Source organism: Palaemon carinicauda, chromosome 37 (genome assembly GCF_036898095.1).
Source record: "Palaemon carinicauda isolate YSFRI2023 chromosome 37, ASM3689809v2, whole genome shotgun sequence".
In the NCBI taxonomy this organism is placed as follows: domain Eukaryota; kingdom Metazoa; phylum Arthropoda; class Malacostraca; order Decapoda; family Palaemonidae; genus Palaemon; species Palaemon carinicauda.
This window is the reverse complement of record NC_090761.1, coordinates 64,812,983-64,833,344: the sequence shown is the minus strand read 5'-3', so window position 1 is coordinate 64,833,344 and position 20,362 is coordinate 64,812,983. Positions and strand designations below refer to the sequence as shown.

The 20,362-nt window shown below is 37.8% G+C and overlaps 1 protein-coding gene across 5 annotated transcripts in view; it reads left to right on the top strand.

Moving 5' to 3' along the window:
• Nucleotides 1-15,721: 15,721 nt before the first annotated feature.
• LOC137629736 (serine hydrolase-like protein) overlaps nt 15,722-20,362 on the top strand; it is a 47,343-nt gene continuing 42,702 nt past the window's right edge. For 2 of the 5 annotated variants that reach the window (XM_068361321.1, XM_068361316.1), the window contains exon 1: nt 16,298-16,453. The gene's annotated coding sequence lies outside the window, so the exon portion shown is untranslated. Of the gene's footprint in view, nt 15,855-16,297; nt 16,454-20,362 lie in introns of those variants that run through there. The other 3 variants (XM_068361319.1, XM_068361320.1, XM_068361318.1) reach the window with 3 other exon arrangements.

Below are 20,362 nucleotides of genomic sequence, written 5' to 3'. Positions count from 1 at the left end.
TCAAGCCTATTGCATAATTACTTATTGGGGTCGGGTAGATATAACCCTAGAACACTGTTGTGGGTAATTTTTACGTTGCACCCATTTGTTTCATGAACGCACAGACGTATGGGTGGTGGCATCCCAGTGGGGCTATGGTTAGCTTCAGTTGGCTTATTAGTTCTCATGCTGGATGTAGTGTATCCACATTCGTGCCATCTTGGGTCTGTGTATGTTTTGCTTTGGTTAAATTTTATCACATAACATACAAACTTGTATGGGTAATATTTACCCAATAACCTTGATACGATACAAACTTGTGTGGATAATATTTACCCCAAAACTGTATTAAAATACTAACATACAAACTTATGTGGGTAATATTTTTCCCCAAACTGTTCTTTGTTGCCAAGTGAAATTGAAAATGAAGATGATAATGTTGAAAGAAATTTTAAATAGGTCTGAAACTGACAAAAATTATGAGCAACCTCTAAATGTGATGTGGACAGTGATGAGTTTGATGAAATGGAGTTACAAAGTATTGCGGGCAACAGACACACCTACACCAACACTTCACAAGACATGGGATGTCCAGCGTGTAGGCCAACACCACCACTCTTCCACCAGTAAACCCCAAGATCCATGCCTGCCTTCTCCCTCTGCTATCTCGGCTGTAAAGGCTGTTGCTAGGTACCGTAAAAGGCTCCAGAGTGCGGCTGTTCAAGGTTTAACAAAACCAGTCACTACTGCTGCGTGTGCTGTCTCTTCTGCTGCTTGTGATGTCTTTGCTGCTGCCCGTGCTGTCTCTGCTGTTGCCCATGACGTCTCTTCTGCTACCTATGACGTCCCTTCTGCTGCCCATGACGTCTCTTCTGCTACCTATGACGTCCCTTCTGCTGCCCGTGATGTCTCTCCTGCTGCAAGTTTTTAATCTCAGTTTTTTGTGTAATTTAACATTATTTTTTTTTTTAATTTCTCAAATGTTATCGCTGGATTATCAGAACATAAGACTAGTAGTTTATGGACATTCTATGTTCTTAGACAGTTTGTGATGTAGGCAGGCAAACTTTCATTGATTCCTAATAGAACTTTATTCAGCACTCCTTAATATTGCCAAAGTTTTTTCAACTTTACAAGGTATCTTGATTTCGGTCTTTAATTAATGAAAAGAAAACCAGTGACTGTACTGGCCAGAGTAGCCCTTCATGGAAGAAAAGTTAGATATATTGACAGAGTAGCCTAGTCCTCTGAGGAAGAAAATAGGCATAAGAACCCAAAGTAGACGGCGATATATGTAAAGAAAGTATTGATAGTGATAGTCCAAAAGTAGTCCTCTATAGAGAAAGGAAGCAAGAGCCAAAGGAACGAATTAGATATACTGAGTTAGGTATCATTGCTAATTTATGAAGGTATGCTAATGGTCAATTGCAGGAGACTTTAGCCAAATCCTTTACTAACATTCTCTAAGAGTCTATATCACTTATTACTTTACTTCCCACTTTTTATCTCCAAGGTCCGGGTCAGTTAGGGATAAAGATAGGCGGAAAACTACGCCGATTCCTAGCTGGCCTCTGTGACCTAATTAACAAAAAATTACTAACAATGGAAAGTACTCTACGAGTCTAAGTCGCCTCTTACTTTATTTCCAGCTTTTTATCTCCAAGGTCCGGGTCTGTTAGGGATAAAGATAAGCGGAAAACTACGCCGATTCCTAGCTGGCCTCTGTGACCTAATTAACAAAAAATTACTAACAATGGAAAGTACTCTACGAGTCTAAGTCGCCTCTTACTTTATTTCCAGCTTTTTAAATCTCTTGTGTCCGGGTCAGTTAGGCTTAAAGGAAAGACTTGCAAAAGTATGCCGATTCCTAGCTGACCTCTGTGACGTAATGTGCTGATTCCTGGCTGAGCCTGTCTGGGCTCAGTGAGGTGTAAAGGCACATCATAGCGCTCATGCGCGATTCACGCTGATTCCTGGCTTACTTCTGTGACTCTGTCACGGGTTGGTTACAGTGTTAAAGGCGTGTTTTGGAATATCCGGTTTCTGGCAAAAGTCGGAAACCGGCTAGTAAACGGTTCCGTTACCTTATGGCGAGGGACTTAGAACCCCCCTCAAAATAAGATTTCAGGATGTCGGGGTAGTCTCAATGTTGGGGTGATCACAAACCTCTTGATTGTTACTACTTTGATCCGCTCTGGTTTGGGGTTCCAGAGACGCTCAAGTGTTAGTGACATGTGCTCCCAATATGTGCTCGCAACACATGGAGGTGGGTGCATGGTACTGATCTTGTACAGTGGACGTCCCCCCTGTCTCGAAGGTCATGACCTCATCGTGGTGAGACAGTGGCAACATGCTTCATACATGGTGTAATTCAATACACTACAAAATTTTATAAGCATGGCTAACTATGACCATAACACCATTGGTTTAAAGTCTCCTGCTTGTACTGAAAGGGAAAAGCACCTTTAGAACTTAATGATAATATTTCCTAGGGTTGAAATAGTTTCAACATATTACATTAGTATTAATAGCTCTAAAAAAAATGCAAAGGGGGATAATACAGGAATGGTGATACAGTAGATTTAGTGGTACTTTTTTGTTGGTTTAACTTGAAATGAAATAAATTTTGCAATTTTAAGTCAAATGACTTTACAGAACTTTGGACTTGATGGTCTTTAGGTAGGTCTTAATGTGTCAGGTATTTTGGGGGTAAAAAACTTGATTGCATAGAAGTATATCTTAAGGTACAAATTGCTGTATAGTGGTCATGTTCATAGAAAATTTCTGTAGGCTAATTCTGAAATCCTGGTTAAGGTAAGTTGTGAAATATCAAAGTTTTTATATAATTATCGAATGTGTAGTAGTTTTTAGGTACTTATAAAAAAGGGATTGTTTTAAAGAGTTTGTGAATGTCTTCTACCCCGTATATATTTATAAAATAGTTTATTATTTTTCCTGTTTTTGTAAGTTTGTACCTTTGATAACTTAAATATGATCATTATTTATTTTTCTAATTGTTAAATAATCTATAAACTTCATACTAGCTACCATAATATTTCTATGCAAATCCTCTAACAATTGTATAAGTAAATAACTCGCTGATATTGACATATCTTTCTCCCTTTCAGGTAACAGATTTGGCCTTACAAGGTGGTGTGGTTGGCAGCCATTTTGAGATTCTTTTACACTTTTGCTGTAAGATGATGATAATATCCTGTAAAATTTTCAGCCATTAACTGTTATTTACCTACTGCAAATAAATGTTGAAAAGAGTATTGATTTTTTTTTGGCCAATAAACATTTACTTTTCTTTTCTTATTTTAGGAAAAGTTACTTTGTTGTTCCTCCAACCCCCCCCCCCCCTCAACCGTCCTGGATCTGACCAAAGGGTGCTCAATTATTGTAGAATAAGTACTTAGAATAGTTTGTTCATTTTTATATTTAGATTTTAGTTGAATATTTTTGTGGCCATTGTTTTATATTTTTTTTAATCTATTTGTAATAAATATTTATTTTGGACTTGGCCTTTATCTATTCTTTTTGAATATTAAACAGTCTTTGAATTTTTGTTTTATTTTAGAAGGTATTGAATTGGCTTCAAAATGAATTTTTAATTAATTGTTTTGGAGCGGGTCAAAATCGACCCATCGAAACCAATCCAAGGTTGTGAAATAACAATACTTATCCAGGGTTATTGAATTGTTATTTCTAATAATTATAAGTTTGTTTAATTGATTTTTATAATTAATTCTAATATGAAATAGCCTACTTCTTGTTGTACTGTAAGGAAACCTTAATTTTAGGAAATACGTTATTCAAGTTTTAGTGATAAATTTCGTATCCATTTAAGCACTTTTTGAAAAGGATTTTTATGGCACAACAATTTATTTTTGTTCTGATTTCAGAGAGAAACCTGATTTCTGAAAAGACATAGCAGCTCTTCGAATCAAAGGTATGTCAAAAAAATACTACAGTATATTATGGTAATATTAATTTACTACTTGCCATGACTACCATAAAGATAGAAAGTCAAGCCTATTGCATAATTACTTATTGGGGTCGGGTAGATATAACCCTAGAACACTGTTGTGGGTAATTTTTACGTTGCACCCATTTGTTTCATGAACGCACAGACGTATGGGTGGTGGCATCCCAGTGGGGCTATGGTTAGCTTCAGTTGGCTTATTAGTTCTCATGCTGGATGTAGTGTATCCACATTCGTGCCATCTTGGGTCTGTGTATGTTTTGCTTTGGTTAAATTTTATCACATAACATACAAACTTGTATGGGTAATATTTACCCAATAACCTTGATACGATACAAACTTGTGTGGATAATATTTACCCCAAAACTGTATTAAAATACTAACATACAAACTTATGTGGGTAATATTTTTCCCCAAACTGTTCTTTGTTGCCAAGTGAAATTGAAAATGAAGATGATAATGTTGAAAGAAATTTTAAATAGGTCTGAAACTGACAAAAATTATGAGCAACCTCTAAATGTGATGTGGACAGTGATGAGTTTGATGAAATGGAGTTACAAAGTATTGCGGGCAACAGACACACCTACACCAACACTTCACAAGACATGGGATGTCCAGCGTGTAGGCCAACACCACCACTCTTCCACCAGTAAACCCCAAGATCCATGCCTGCCTTCTCCCTCTGCTATCTCGGCTGTAAAGGCTGTTGCTAGGTACCGTAAAAGGCTCCAGAGTGCGGCTGTTCAAGGTTTAACAAAACCAGTCACTACTGCTGCGTGTGCTGTCTCTTCTGCTGCTTGTGATGTCTTTGCTGCTGCCCGTGCTGTCTCTGCTGTTGCCCATGACGTCTCTTCTGCTACCTATGACGTCCCTTCTGCTGCCCATGACGTCTCTTCTGCTACCTATGACGTCCCTTCTGCTGCCCGTGATTTCTCTCCTGCTGCAAGTTTTTAATCTCAGTTTTTTGTGTAATTTAACATTATTTTTTTTTTAATTTCTCAAATGTTATCGCTGGATTATCAGAACATAAGACTAGTAGTTTATGGACATTCTATGTTCTTAGACAGTTTGTGATGTAGGCAGGCAAACTTTTATTGATTCCTAATAGAACTTTATTCAGCACTCCTTAATAATGCCAAAGGTTTTTCAACTTTACAAGGTATCTTGATTTCAGTCTTTAATTAATGAAAAGAAAACCAGTGACTGTACTGGCCAGAGTAGCCCTTCATGGAAGAAAAGTTAGATATATTGACAGAGTAGCCTAGTCCTCTGAGGAAGAAAATAGGCATAAGAACCCAAAGTAGACGGCGATATATGTAAAGAAAGTATTGATAGTGATAGTCCAAAAGTAGTCCTCTATAGAGAAAGGAAGCAAGAGCCAAAGGAACGAATTAGATATACTGAGTTAGGTATCATTGCTAATTTATGAAGGTATGCTAATGGTCAATTGCAGGAGACTTTAGCCAAATCCTTTACTAACATTCTCTAAGAGTCTATATCACTTATTACTTTACTTCCCACTTTTTATCTCCAAGGTCCGGGTCAGTTAGGGATAAAGATAGGCGGAAAACTACGCCGATTCCTAGCTGGCCTCTGTGACCTAATTAACAAAAAATTACTAACAATGGAAAGTACTCTACGAGTCTAAGTCGCCTCTTACTTTATTTCCAGCTTTTTATCTCCAAGGTCCGGGTCTGTTAGGGATAAAGATAAGCGGAAAACTACGCCGATTCCTAGCTGGCCTCTGTGACCTAATTAACAAAAAATTACTAACAATGGAAAGTACTCTACGAGTCTAAGTCGCCTCTTACTTTATTTCCAGCTTTTTAAATCTCTTGTGTCCGGGTCAGTTAGGCTTAAAGGAAAGACTTGCAAAAGTATGCCGATTCCTAGCTGACCTCTGTGACGTAATGTGCTGATTCCTGGCTGAGCCTGTCTGGGCTCAGTGAGGTGTAAAGGCACATCATAGCGCTCATGCGCGATTCACGCTGATTCCTGGCTTACTTCTGTGACTCTGTCACGGGTTGGTTACAGTGTTAAAGGCGTGTTTTGGAATATCCGGTTTCTGGCAAAAGTCGGAAACCGGCTAGTAAACGGTTCCGTTACCTTATGGCGAGGGACTTAGAACCCCCCTCAAAATAAGGTTTCAGGATGTCGGGGTAGTCTCAATGTTGGGGTGATCACAAACCTCTTGATTGTTACTACTTTGATCCGCTCTGGTTTGGGGTTCCAGAGACGCTCAAGTGTTAGTGACATGTGCTCCCAATATGTGCTCGCAACACATGGAGGTGGGTGCATGGTACTGATCTTGTACAGTGGACGTCCCCCCTGTCTCGAAGGTCATGACCTCATCGTGGTGAGACAGTGGCAACATGCTTCATACATGGTGTAATTCAATACACTACAAAATTTTATAAGCATGGCTAACTATGACCATAACACCATTGGTTTAAAGTCTCCTGCTTGTACTGAAAGGGAAAAGCACCTTTAGAACTTAATGATAATATTTCCTAGGGTTGAAATAGTTTCAACATATTTCATTAGTATTAATAGCTCTAAAAAAAATGCAAAGGGGGATAATACAGGAATGGTGATACAGTAGATTTAGTGGTACTTTTTTGTTGGTTTAACTTGAAATGAAATAAATTTTGCAATTTTAAGTCAAATGACTTTACAGAACTTTGGACTTGATGGTCTTTAGGTAGGTCTTAATGTGTCAGGTATTTTGGGGGTAAAAAACTTGATTGCATAGAAGTATATCTTAAGGTACAAATTGCTGTATAGTGGTCATGTTCATAGAAAATTTCTGTAGGCTAATTCTGAAATCCTGGTTAAGGTAAGTTGTGAAATATCAAAGTTTTTATATAATTATCGAATGTGTAGTAGTTTTTAGGTACTTATAAAAAAGGGATTGTTTTAAAGAGTTTGGGAATGTCTTCTACCCCGTATATATTTATAAAATAGTTTATTATTTTTCCTGTTTTTGTAAGTTTGTACCTTTATGATAACTTAAATATGATCATTATTTTTTTTTCTAATTGTTAAATAATCTATAAACTTCATACTAGCTACCATAATATTTCTATGCAAATCCTCTAACAATTGTATAAGTAAATAACTCGCTGATATTGACATATCTTTCTCCCTTTCAGGTAACAGATTTGGCCTTACAAGGTGGTGTGGTTGGCAGCCATTTTGAGATTCTTTTACACTTTTGCTGTAAGATGATGATAATATCCTGTAAAATTTTCAGCCATTAACTGTTATTTACCTACTGCAAATAAATGTTGAAAAGAGTATTGATTTTTTTTTGGCCAATAAACATTTACTTTTCTTTTCTTATTTTAGGAAAAGTTACTTTGTTGTTCCTCCAACCCCCCCCCCCCCTCAACCGTCCTGGATCTGACCAAAGGGTGCTCAATTATTGTAGAATAAGTACTTAGAATAGTTTGTTCATTTTTATATTTAGATTTTAGTTGAATATTTTTGTGGCCATTGTTTTATACTTTTTTTAATCTATTTGTAATAAATATTTATTTTGGACTTGGCCTTTATCTATTCTTTTTGAATATTAAACAGTCTTTGAATTTTTGTTTTATTTTAGAAGGTATTGAATTGGCTTCAAAATGAATTTTTAATTAATTGTTTTGGAGCGGGTCAAAATCGACCCATCGAAACCAATCCAAGGTTGTGAAATAACAATACTTATCCAGGGTTATTGAATTGTTATTTCTAATAATTATAAGTTTGTTTAATTGATTTGTATAATTAATTCTAATATGAAATAGCCTACTTCTTGTTGTACTGTAAGGAAACCTTAATTTTAGGAAATACGTTATTCAAGTTTTAGTGATAAATTTCGTATCCATTTAAGCACTTTTTGAAAAGGATTTTTATGGCACAACAAATTATTTTTGTTCTGATTTCAGAGAGAAACCTGATTTCTGAAAAGACATAGCAACTCTTCGAATCAAAGGTATGTCAAAAAAATACTACAGTATATTATGGTAATATTAATTTACTACTTGCCATGACTACCATAAAGATAGAAAGTCAAGCCTATTGCATAATTACTTATTGGGGTCGGGTAGATATAACCCTAGAACACTGTTGTGGGTAATTTTTACGTTGCACCCATTTGTTTCATGAACGCACAGACGTATGGGTGGTGGCATCCCAGTGGGGCTATGGTTAGCTTCAGTTGGCTTATTAGTTCTCATGCTGGATGTAGTGTATCCACATTCGTGCCATCTTGGGTCTGTGTATGTTTTGCTTTGGTTAAATTTTATCACATAACATACAAACTTGTATGGGTAATATTTACCCAATAACCTTGATACGATACAAACTTGTGTGGATAATATTTACCCCAAAACTGTATTAAAATACTAACATACAAACTTATGTGGGTAATATTTTTCCCCAAACTGTTCTTTGTTGCCAAGTGAAATTGAAAATGAAGATGATAATGTTGAAAGAAATTTTAAATAGGTCTGAAACTGACAAAAATTATGAGCAACCTCTAAATGTGATGTGGACAGTGATGAGTTTGATGAAATGGAGTTACAAAGTATTGCGGGCAACAGACACACCTACACCAACACTTCACAAGACATGGGATGTCCAGCGTGTAGGCCAACACCACCACTCTTCCACCAGTAAACCCCAAGATCCATGCCTGCCTTCTCCCTCTGCTATCTCGGCTGTAAAGGCTGTTGCTAGGTACCGTAAAAGGCTCCAGAGTGCGGCTGTTCAAGGTTTAACAAAACCAGTCACTACTGCTGCGTGTGCTGTCTCTTCTGCTGCTTGTGATGTCTTTGCTGCTGCCCGTGCTGTCTCTGCTGTTGCCCATGACGTCTCTTCTGCTACCTATGACGTCCCTTCTGCTGCCCATGACGTCTCTTCTGCTACCTATGACGTCCCTTCTGCTGCCCGTGATGTCTCTCCTGCTGCAAGTTTTTAATCTCAGTTTTTTGTGTAATTTAACATTATTTTTTTTTTTAATTTCTCAAATGTTATCGCTGGATTATCAGAACATAAGACTAGTAGTTTATGGACATTCTATGTTCTTAGACAGTTTGTGATGTAGGCAGGCAAACTTTCATTGATTCCTAATAGAACTTTATTCAGCACTCCTTAATATTGCCAAAGTTTTTTCAACTTTACAAGGTATCTTGATTTCGGTCTTTAATTAATGAAAAGAAAACCAGTGACTGTACTGGCCAGAGTAGCCCTTCATGGAAGAAAAGTTAGATATATTGACAGAGTAGCCTAGTCCTCTGAGGAAGAAAATAGGCATAAGAACCCAAAGTAGACGGCGATATATGTAAAGAAAGTATTGATAGTGATAGTCCAAAAGTAGTCCTCTATAGAGAAAGGAAGCAAGAGCCAAAGGAACGAATTAGATATACTGAGTTAGGTATCATTGCTAATTTATGAAGGTATGCTAATGGTCAATTGCAGGAGACTTTAGCCAAATCCTTTACTTACATTCTCTAAGAGTCTATATCACTTATTACTTTACTTCCCACTTTTTATCTCCAAGGTCCGGGTCAGTTAGGGATAAAGATAGGCGGAAAACTACGCCGATTCCTAGCTGGCCTCTGTGACCTAATTAACAAAAAATTACTAACAATGGAAAGTACTCTACGAGTCTAAGTCGCCTCTTACTTTATTTCCAGCTTTTTATCTCCAAGGTCCGGGTCTGTTAGGGATAAAGATAAGCGGAAAACTACGCCGATTCCTAGCTGGCCTCTGTGACCTAATTAACAAAAAATTACTAACAATGGAAAGTACTCTACGAGTCTAAGTCGCCTCTTACTTTATTTCCAGCTTTTTAAATCTCTTGTGTCCGGGTCAGTTAGGCTTAAAGGAAAGACTTGCAAAAGTATGCCGATTCCTAGCTGACCTCTGTGACGTAATGTGCTGATTCCTGGCTGAGCCTGTCTGGGCTCAGTGAGGTGTAAAGGCACATCATAGCGCTCATGCGCGATTCACGCTGATTCCTGGCTTACTTCTGTGACTCTGTCACGGGTTGGTTACAGTGTTAAAGGCGTGTTTTGGAATATCCGGTTTCTGGCAAAAGTCGGAAACCGGCTAGTAAACGGTTCCGTTACCTTATGGCGAGGGACTTAGAACCCCCCTCAAAATAAGGTTTCAGGATGTCGGGGTAGTCTCAATGTTGGGGTGATCACAAACCTCTTGATTGTTACTACTTTGATCCGCTCTGGTTTGGGGTTCCAGAGACGCTCAAGTGTTAGTGACATGTGCTCCCAATATGTGCTCGCAACACATGGAGGTGGGTGCATGGTACTGATCTTGTACAGTGGACGTCCCCCCTGTCTCGAAGGTCATGACCTCATCGTGGTGAGACAGTGGCAACATGCTTCATACATGGTGTAATTCAATACACTACAAAATTTTATAAGCATGGCTAACTATGACCATAACACCATTGGTTTAAAGTCTCCTGCTTGTACTGAAAGGGAAAAGCACCTTTAGAACTTAATGATAATATTTCCTAGGGTTGAAATAGTTTCAACATATTACATTAGTATTAATAGCTCTAAAAAAATGCAAAGGGGGATAATACAGGAATGGTGATACAGTAGATTTAGTGGTACTTTTTTGTTGGTTTAACTTGAAATGAAATAAATTTTGCAATTTTAAGTCAAATGACTTTACAGAACTTTGGACTTGATGGTCTTTAGGTAGGTCTTAATGTGTCAGGTATTTTGGGGGTAAAAAACTTGATTGCATAGAAGTATATCTTAAGGTACAAATTGCTGTATAGTGGTCATGTTCATAGAAAATTTCTGTAGGCTAATTCTGAAATCCTGGTTAAGGTAAGTTGTGAAATATCAAAGTTTTTATATAATTATCGAATGTGTAGTAGTTTTTAGGTACTTATAAAAAAGGGATTGTTTTAAAGAGTTTGGGAATGTCTTCTACCCCGTATATATTTATAAAATAGTTTATTATTTTTCCTGTTTTTGTAAGTTTGGACCTTTATGATAACTTAAATATGATCATTATTTTTTTTTCTAATTGTTAAATAATCTATAAACTTCATACTAGCTACCATAATATTTCTATGCAAATCCTCTAACAATTGTATAAGTAAATAACTCGCTGATATTGACATATCTTTCTCCCTTTCAGGTAACAGATTTGGCCTTACAAGGTGGTGTGGTTGGCAGCCATTTTGAGATTCTTTTACACTTTTGCTGTAAGATGATGATAATATCCTGTAAAATTTTCAGCCATTAACTGTTATTTACCTACTGCAAATAAATGTTGAAAAGAGTATTGATTTTTTTTTGGCCAATAAACATTTACTTTTCTTTTCTTATTTTACGAAAAGTTACTTTGTTGTTCCTCCAACCCCCCCCCCCTCAACCGTCCTGGATCTGACCAAAGGGTGCTCAATTATTGTAGAATAAGTACTTAGAATAGTTTGTTCATTTTTATATTTAGATTTTAGTTGAATATTTTTGTGGCCATTGTTTTATACTTTTTTTTAATCTATTTGTAATAAATATTTATTTTGGACTTGGCCTTTATCTATTCTTTTTGAATATTAAACAGTCTTTGAATTTTTGTTTTATTTTAGAAGGTATTGAATTGGCTTCAAAATGAATTTTTAATGAATTTTTTTGGAGCGGGTCAAAATCGACCCATCGAAACCAATCCAAGGTTGTGAAATAACAATACTTATCCAGGGTTATTGAATTGTTATTTCTAATAATTATAAGTTTGTTTAATTGATTTGTATAATTAATTCTAATATGAAATAGCCTACTTCTTGTTGTACTGTAAGGAAACCTTAATTTTAGGAAATACGTTATTCAAGTTTTAGTGATAAATTTCGTATCCATTTAAGCACTTTTTGAAAAGGATTTTTATGGCACAACAATTTATTTTTGTTCTGATTTCAGAGAGAAACCTGATTTCTGAAAAGACATAGCAGCTCTTCGAATCAAAGGTATGTCAAAAAAATACTACAGTATATTATGGTAATATTAATTTACTACTTGCCATGACTACCATAAAGATAGAAAGTCAAGCCTATTGCATAATTACTTATTGGGGTCGGGTAGATATAACCCTAGAACACTGTTGTGGGTAATTTTTACGTTGCACCCATTTGTTTCATGAACGCACAGACGTATGGGTGGTGGCATCCCAGTGGGGCTATGGTTAGCTTCAGTTGGCTTATTAGTTCTCATGCTGGATGTAGTGTATCCACATTCGTGCCATCTTGGGTCTGTGTATGTTTTGCTTTGGTTAAATTTTATCACATAACATACAAACTTGTATGGGTAATATTTACCCAATAACCTTGATACGATACAAACTTGTGTGGATAATATTTACCCCAAAACTGTATTAAAATACTAACATACAAACTTATGTGGGTAATATTTTTCCCCAAACTGTTCTTTGTTGCCAAGTGAAATTGAAAATGTAGATGATAATGTTGAAAGAAAATTTAAATAGGTCTGAAACTGACAAAAATTATGAGCAACCTCTAAATGTGATGTGGACAGTGATGAGTTTGATGAAATGGAGTTACAAAGTATTGCGGGCAACAGACACACCTACACCAACACTTCACAAGACATGGGATGTCCAGCGTTTAGGCCAACACCACCACTCTTCCACCAGTAAACCCCAAGATCCATGCCTGCCTTCTCCCTCTGCTATCTCGGCTGTAAAGGCTGTTGCTAGGTACCGTAAAAGGCTCCAGAGTGCGGCTGTTCAAGGTTTAACAAAACCAGTCACTACTGCTGCGTGTGCTGTCTCTTCTGCTGCTTGTGATGTCTTTGCTGCTGCCCGTGCTGTCTCTGCTGTTGCCCATGACGTCTCTTCTGCTACCTATGACGTCCCTTCTGCTGCCCATGACGTCTCTTCTGCTACCTATGACGTCCCTTCTGCTGCCCGTGATGTCTCTCCTGCTGCAAGTTTTTAATCTCAGTTTTTTGTGTAATTTAACATTATTTTTTTTTTTAATTTCTCAAATGTTATCGCTGGATTATCAGAACATAAGACTAGTAGTTTATGGACATTCTATGTTCTTAGACAGTTTGTGATGTAGGCAGGCAAACTTTCATTGATTCCTAATAGAACTTTATTCAGCACTCCTTAATATTGCCAAAGTTTTTTCAACTTTACAAGGTATCTTGATTTCGGTCTTTAATTAATGAAAAGAAAACCAGTGACTGTACTGGCCAGAGTAGCCCTTCATGGAAGAAAAGTTAGATATATTGACAGAGTAGCCTAGTCCTCTGAGGAAGAAAATAGGCATAAGAACCCAAAGTAGACGGCGATATATGTAAAGAAAGTATTGATAGTGATAGTCCAAAAGTAGTCCTCTATAGAGAAAGGAAGCAAGAGCCAAAGGAACGAATTAGATATACTGAGTTAGGTATCATTGCTAATTTATGAAGGTATGCTAATGGTCAATTGCAGGAGACTTTAGCCAAATCCTTTACTAACATTCTCTAAGAGTCTATATCACTTATTACTTTACTTCCCACTTTTTATCTCCAAGGTCCGGGTCAGTTAGGGATAAAGATAGGCGGAAAACTACGCCGATTCCTAGCTGGCCTCTGTGACCTAATTAACAAAAAATTACTAACAATGGAAAGTACTCTACGAGTCTAAGTCGCCTCTTACTTTATTTCCAGCTTTTTATCTCCAAGGTCCGGGTCTGTTAGGGATAAAGATAAGCGGAAAACTACGCCGATTCCTAGCTGGCCTCTGTGACCTAATTAACAAAAAATTACTAACAATGGAAAGTACTCTACGAGTCTAAGTCGCCTCTTACTTTATTTCCAGCTTTTTAAATCTCTTGTGTCCGGGTCAGTTAGGCTTAAAGGAAAGACTTGCAAAAGTATGCCGATTCCTAGCTGACCTCTGTGACGTAATGTGCTGATTCCTGGCTGAGCCTGTCTGGGCTCAGTGAGGTGTAAAGGCACATCATAGCGCTCATGCGCGATTCACGCTGATTCCTGGCTTACTTCTGTGACTCTGTCACGGGTTGGTTACAGTGTTAAAGGCGTGTTTTGGAATATCCGGTTTCTGGCAAAAGTCGGAAACCGGCTAGTAAACGGTTCCGTTACCTTATGGCGAGGGACTTAGAACCCCCCTCAAAATAAGGTTTCAGGATGTCGGGGTAGTCTCAATGTTGGGGTGATCACAAACCTCTTGATTGTTACTACTTTGATCCGCTCTGGTTTGGGGTTCCAGAGACGCTCAAGTGTTAGTGACATGTGCTCCCAATATGTGCTCGCAACACATGGAGGTGGGTGCATGGTACTGATCTTGTACAGTGGACGTCCCCCCTGTCTCGAAGGTCATGACCTCATCGTGGTGAGACAGTGGCAACATGCTTCATACATGGTGTAATTCAATACACTACAAAATTTTATAAGCATGGCTAACTATGACCATAACACCATTGGTTTAAAGTCTCCTGCTTGTACTGAAAGGGAAAAGAACCTTTAGAACTTAATGATAATATTTCCTAGGGTTGAAATAGTTTCAACATATTACATTAGTATCAATAGCTCTAAAAAAAATGGAAAGGGGGATAATACAGGAATGGTGATACAGTAGATTTAGTGGTACTTTTTTGTTGGTTTAACTTGAAATGAAATAAATTTTGCAATTTTAAGTCAAATGACTTTACAGAACTTTGGACTTGATGGTCTTTAGGTAGGTCTTAATGTGTCAGGTATTTTGGGGGTAAAAAACTTGATTGCATAGAAGTATATCTTAAGGTACAAATTGCTGTATAGTGGTCATGTTCATAGAAAATTTCTGTAGGCTAATTCTGAAATCCTGGTTAAGGTAAGTTGTGAAATATCAAAGTTTTGATATAATTATCGAATATGTAGTAGTTTTTAGGTACTTATAAAAAGGGATTGTTTTAAAGAGTTTGTGAATGTCTTCTTCCCCGTATGTTTTTATAAAATAGTTTATTATTTTTACTGTTTTTGAAAGTTTGTACCTTTATGATAACTTAATTATAATCATTATTTTAATTTTTTAATTCCTAATTTATCTATAAACTTCATACCAGCTATCATAATATTTCGGTTTTATTTTACATTATCCCTTTTGTTTCATAATGATTTTAAACATCACAGTTCAATTAATCATTAGTAGTACACAAGTTTAAAACATTCAAAAAAATCGCTCAGATATTATTACACGTGATAATAAAAGAAATCGTTTAGCTTACGTCGTAAATTTTCCTAAGTTCCTTTTGCTCTGAACCATGCCACGGGAAGCTCCTCCTGTGCAAAAAGGAAGAAGGCACTACCGAACATTTATTTTTATGCCCAAAGTTAGAACAGCTAAAGAATGTAGAAATAAGTTTAGGTACGCTGAAAAATCCTAGCAGGGATCTGGCTGCATTTATATGTAGGGCAATGCATATAAAAGAAGAGTTTAAGAAGCCCAAACTGATTACCACAACAGGTTGCCAAAACTGATGATAGCAAGGTGTTACCCTATCTAATTTCAAGGTAGAAGGGAATAAAAGTAAAGATTAAGAACCTCATTATGATATTAATTTATTTAAGGCACAGATGATATAAACTTAATAAGAATAAGCTTAGAAGCTTTGCACCTATCTATAAAGAGATAGTGCCCGCAAACTTATTTTGCGGAGTGAGCAATAACAACACCAGATTTTCTTTTTTTTTCTTTCAAAGAAAGGAGATCACGAAGGTGTTCCTGATTCACTTCACAAAAGGTGTTTCTCTATCAGCCAGGTAGATGCAAAGCATCTTAGCTTATTTAAACTATTTTTTTTACTACAAAATCAAATAGCACTTGCTAATCAAAAGATTTTAAGTTTTGCTTTTATTTACAACTCAAGGTAAGCTGATTTTTTTTTCAGATTTGGCAACTTGTCCCAGTCTTTTAAGACAATGTTGTAATGTCATGATCTCGACCTGTCTCATATATACTCTCAGTTTAGTATTTTGTTATCCTTATCTTAATACTGACTGTTCTTGTTGTTATGAATCAAATCTGTACAATTTTATTCTTTTGTGTTTTCAGTTTCTTATGTTTTATTGATTACTCTTTATTTGCGGATTTTTAGAGCTTTTCAGATATTTTAATGTTGCAACTGTTCCTAAAGTATTTTATTTTTCCTGTTTCCTTTCCTCCCTGGGCTGTCTTCCCTTTTGGAGCCCCGGTGCTTATAGCATCCTGCTTTTCCAACTAGGGTTGTAGCTTAGCAAGTAATAATAATAATAATAATAATAATAATAATAATTTATTGATGCTGTACAAATGCCCAGATTTAGTTCAGTCGGTCCTACAATATTGCGTCACATTGTTTACATTCATCAGCTGATTAATGTAAACAATGTGTAGTCGTGTACAGTAGAAGTCCTTCTTATCTTATCACAACGTCATGCAAGATCATCGTGATACAGCACTCGAACAGACATATAGCGTCTTAAATAGGTAAGAATCTAATATAGAACGTTTATTAATTGTGATTTTAACCTTTTAACAGAAGTGAACACTGTATTTACCAAAGGATAGTCCCTGCTAATAGGAATTTCGGTTTCCTTATAGTATAGTGCAATATTAGTTAGGACGTTGGAACTCAAAAAATGGAAGAGTTCTTTTTAAATACAATATTTTAAACACCATACTCTAATTTTTGTGGCCACTAATAACATATATACAGAATTTAATTAAACAACTTCTTTTGCTATTGTTTAATCAACATCAACCATGAAAAGTTCTTTCGCACAGTAGATGTTATTATTGTTACTAGCTAAGGTATAACCTTAGTTGGGAAAGCAAGAGACCATAAGCCCATGGGTTCCAACATGAAAAATAGTCCAGTGAGGAAATGAAATAGGGAAACAGAGAGAATACTGTGCCTGAGTGTACCATCAAACGAGAGAATAGTAACCCAAAAACAGTGAAAGGGGTGTATGCATGATGGCGGCCACCTGTATGTATGATGATGACTGACTAAGAATATAGCAGTGTAAGGGGGGTTTCAGGGGGTGTTAGTACCCTCCCCCCATTAGGTAAGTAGGTAAGGACAAGGCTTGTAGGTTAGGGGGAGAAGATTAAGTTAGTTGGTGTCCATTTTTTTTATGCACGCTGGAGGAAGTGGCCACTGATATACAAAGGCTCCCAGTGAAAGACTGAAAGACTATGGGATAGAGGCTATGGCACTACTCAAAACTAGAGAACAATAGTTTGATTTTGGAGTGTCCTTCTCCTAGAATTGCTTACTATAGCCAAAGAGCCTCTTCTACCCTTTCCAATTTGAGGGTAGCCACTGAACAATTATAGTACAGTAGTTAAACCTTTTTGAGTGAAGAAGACTTGTTCTGAAAATTCTGATAGGTGGGTGCCTCTGTTGTAAATCACTTGTTTGAACAAAATGTAAGTCCTAACATTTTATATTTATAACCTCTTGGTTATCTATTTTCAATACAGGGATGTACAATGTAATAATGCTCTTATTTAATTTGTTTGAATAATGTTAGGCTAGGGTAGAAATGTGTGTTTTATATACTGTATTCTGGTAATTAGAAATGGAAGCCCTATCTAACATTTGAACGTCAAAATACTTGCCCACCCAGCATATATGTAGAACGAGTGTCCCTTGCAGGAACAGTGAAGCATGGATATACTATAATGTTGAATTGTAAGCAAAGCGAACCAAGACAGAACAGAGATAAATTGAACCTAGTGATTAATTATATATCTAAAATAATGCCAAAATATTTGGTCACTCATGTAGTGTAGCATGTACCCCTTGCCAGAATAGAGGAGCATGGAGATAATGTTAAATTACAAGTGAAGCAAGTCATTAGGGAGCAAAGTCCAATAAGTGATTGAATATTGTTAATGTGGCGGATCATCATATCTGTAAATACTGTACAGTTAATTGAGTTAGGTGATTTTTTTTCAATATTAATCTTACCCGATGATCATGTAGCTGTCAACTCTGTTGCCCGACAGAAATCTACGGTCGGGATACGCCAGCGATCGCTATACAGGTGGGGGTGTACACAACAGCGCCATCTGTGAGCAGGTACTCAAGTACTTCTTGTCAACAAGAACTCAATTTTTCCTCTGTCGTGCCTCCGGCTTGACCTACTTGGATACGCTGTTGATTCTGGAGTTATTGTTCACGATTTGGTGATGTATTTGCTCTAGAGTTTAGCCTTCGCTATTCAGGAAGCTTTATCATTAGCTTAGCAAGCTTTTGGAATTAATTTGATTTAATTATGGTGACGAAGAGAGTATGGACTCTCTTTCACTTTTAAATGGCCGACCCTTCCCTTAGACGGAAGTGTTGGTGTCGAAGAGAGTATAGACTCCCTTTCACTTTTAAGAATTTATGCTATTTTAATTTTAATGTTTTTGAAAGAATTTCTTTGATAGTCTCGTACTTTTTCAAAGTTGAACTAACGTTTTGTTTAGTCTCCGCAGTTGTTGACGTTCAGAACGTTCAACTTGCGCTCTATCGTTACGATAGAGAGAGAGTAATTCACGGTTTCACGTTGCAGCAAGAGTAAACCGATTCTAGCGTTTCGTTCATTCTTTCTTAGCTTAAATGGTTGTAATTCTAATAAAGGAACTTTTTATTTGGGAAACCTTTCAGTTTTTTACCTTTAACAAATAATATGTTTTAACGATATATATAATTGGGCTCATCTCTCAGGTTCTAAGTCAAGAGAGAGAGAGAGAGAGATAGAGACGGAGGGAGAGAGAGGAGGATAAACGTTTCGTTCAAGCGGGTAACGTTGTTCTCGTTTTTTGCTCTTCTCCCTAGTCGATATAGGGGAAGAAGGTAAAACGTTTCTAGAGTTTTATTCTTGTTCCCAGGCTTTATGCGGTGAGAGATTTTAAACGTAGTTTATTGGATCTAGTGTTTAGTCTCTTTTCCAGCCACTGAATTCTTTATCTTTCATTATGTTTTTCTGTTACATTGTAATACTGTTTTCGCAATTACTACCTTTTAATGAAGGATAGGATTGCGTGTTTCAGGTACAAACCACTTAATGTTTCGAGTTCAGTGAAATAAGTGCAAACAGAAAATCAAAAGTGATAAAGTGATATGCGCAAAGTGTTACAGTGTTGCGTTCGAGGGTTCGTCTGTTCGTGCCAGTTGTTCACCTAGTCCGATACCTCTTACAAGCTCCCAAACCCAGGGGAGAAGTAATGTCGAAGGACTTATGAGTTCCTCAGGCCTTGATCGACGAACAGACGTTTCCCTCCGTGGTTTCGGGTGTATCTACACACGTTGCCGACGTGATCACCCCACCCACACAAAGACGAGAGAGCCCATTTATTCCTCGTCTGCGGAAGAGGTTTCTCGCAGAAACCATGGATCAAATCTTGCAGCTTTTAAGTGCAAGTCGGTCCCTTCCGCGCAAGTCCAACGGCCTAGGTGTAGCCACTGGGTCAGTTCGGACTCGCTGCAGTACGACAACTGCACACCTCCTAAGAGAGGCTAGGTGGTACCGCAACAGGCAGTAACTCCGTCTGTTGCCGCACCAGCTGTTTTAGACCCTCAGTCACAACGGACAGTAGCTCCGTTTGTTGTTGTCTTTCATAGACCCTAGTGGTCCATGCTGCAGACTATACAGTCTCAGCTTGCTCCTTCATACAGGAGTATCATGCTGGAAGGTTGACAATGCAGCCTGTTAACCTACAACCCGCCGAGGTTGTGCGCTCAGCAGATACTGCGGCTGCCTGCTCCCACCCTCCACCTGTGAGAGCTCCACCACCGATGCGCAGTCCACCCTGCCAGACGCATGTTCTTACTGCACCATCTGCTAACATGCGTGAGCTACCGCATCAGCAGTGGGAAGGTTCTGTAGAGCTGCCGGGTTCCAGCACTATGCAGCATTCTCCGCAGCCCATGCAGCATACCTTACAGCATGCTCTGCATACAGCATGCTCTGCATACCTTACAGCATGCTCTGCATACAGCATGCTCTGCATACAGCATGCTCTGCATACCTTACAGCATGCTCTGCATACAGCATGCTCTGCATACCTTACAGCATGCTCTGCATACCTTACAGCATGCTCTGCATACAGCATGCTCTGCATACCTTACAGCATGCTCTGCATACAGCATGCTCTGCATACCTTACAGCATGCTCTGCATACCTTACAGCATGCTCTGCATACCATACCGCATGCTCCTCAACCCACCGCAGCCTCACCCATGCACAGTCAACCCTGCCAGATGTATGATGACTCCCACACACAGAGCACTCCGTTGCCGTGCGGGAGCTACCACAAGCTGCCGTGTTTTGACACGGTGTGTCAGCCTCCGCAACACACTGTGGTTACCGCCACTCGCCAGCAGCAAACTAGTCAGGCAGG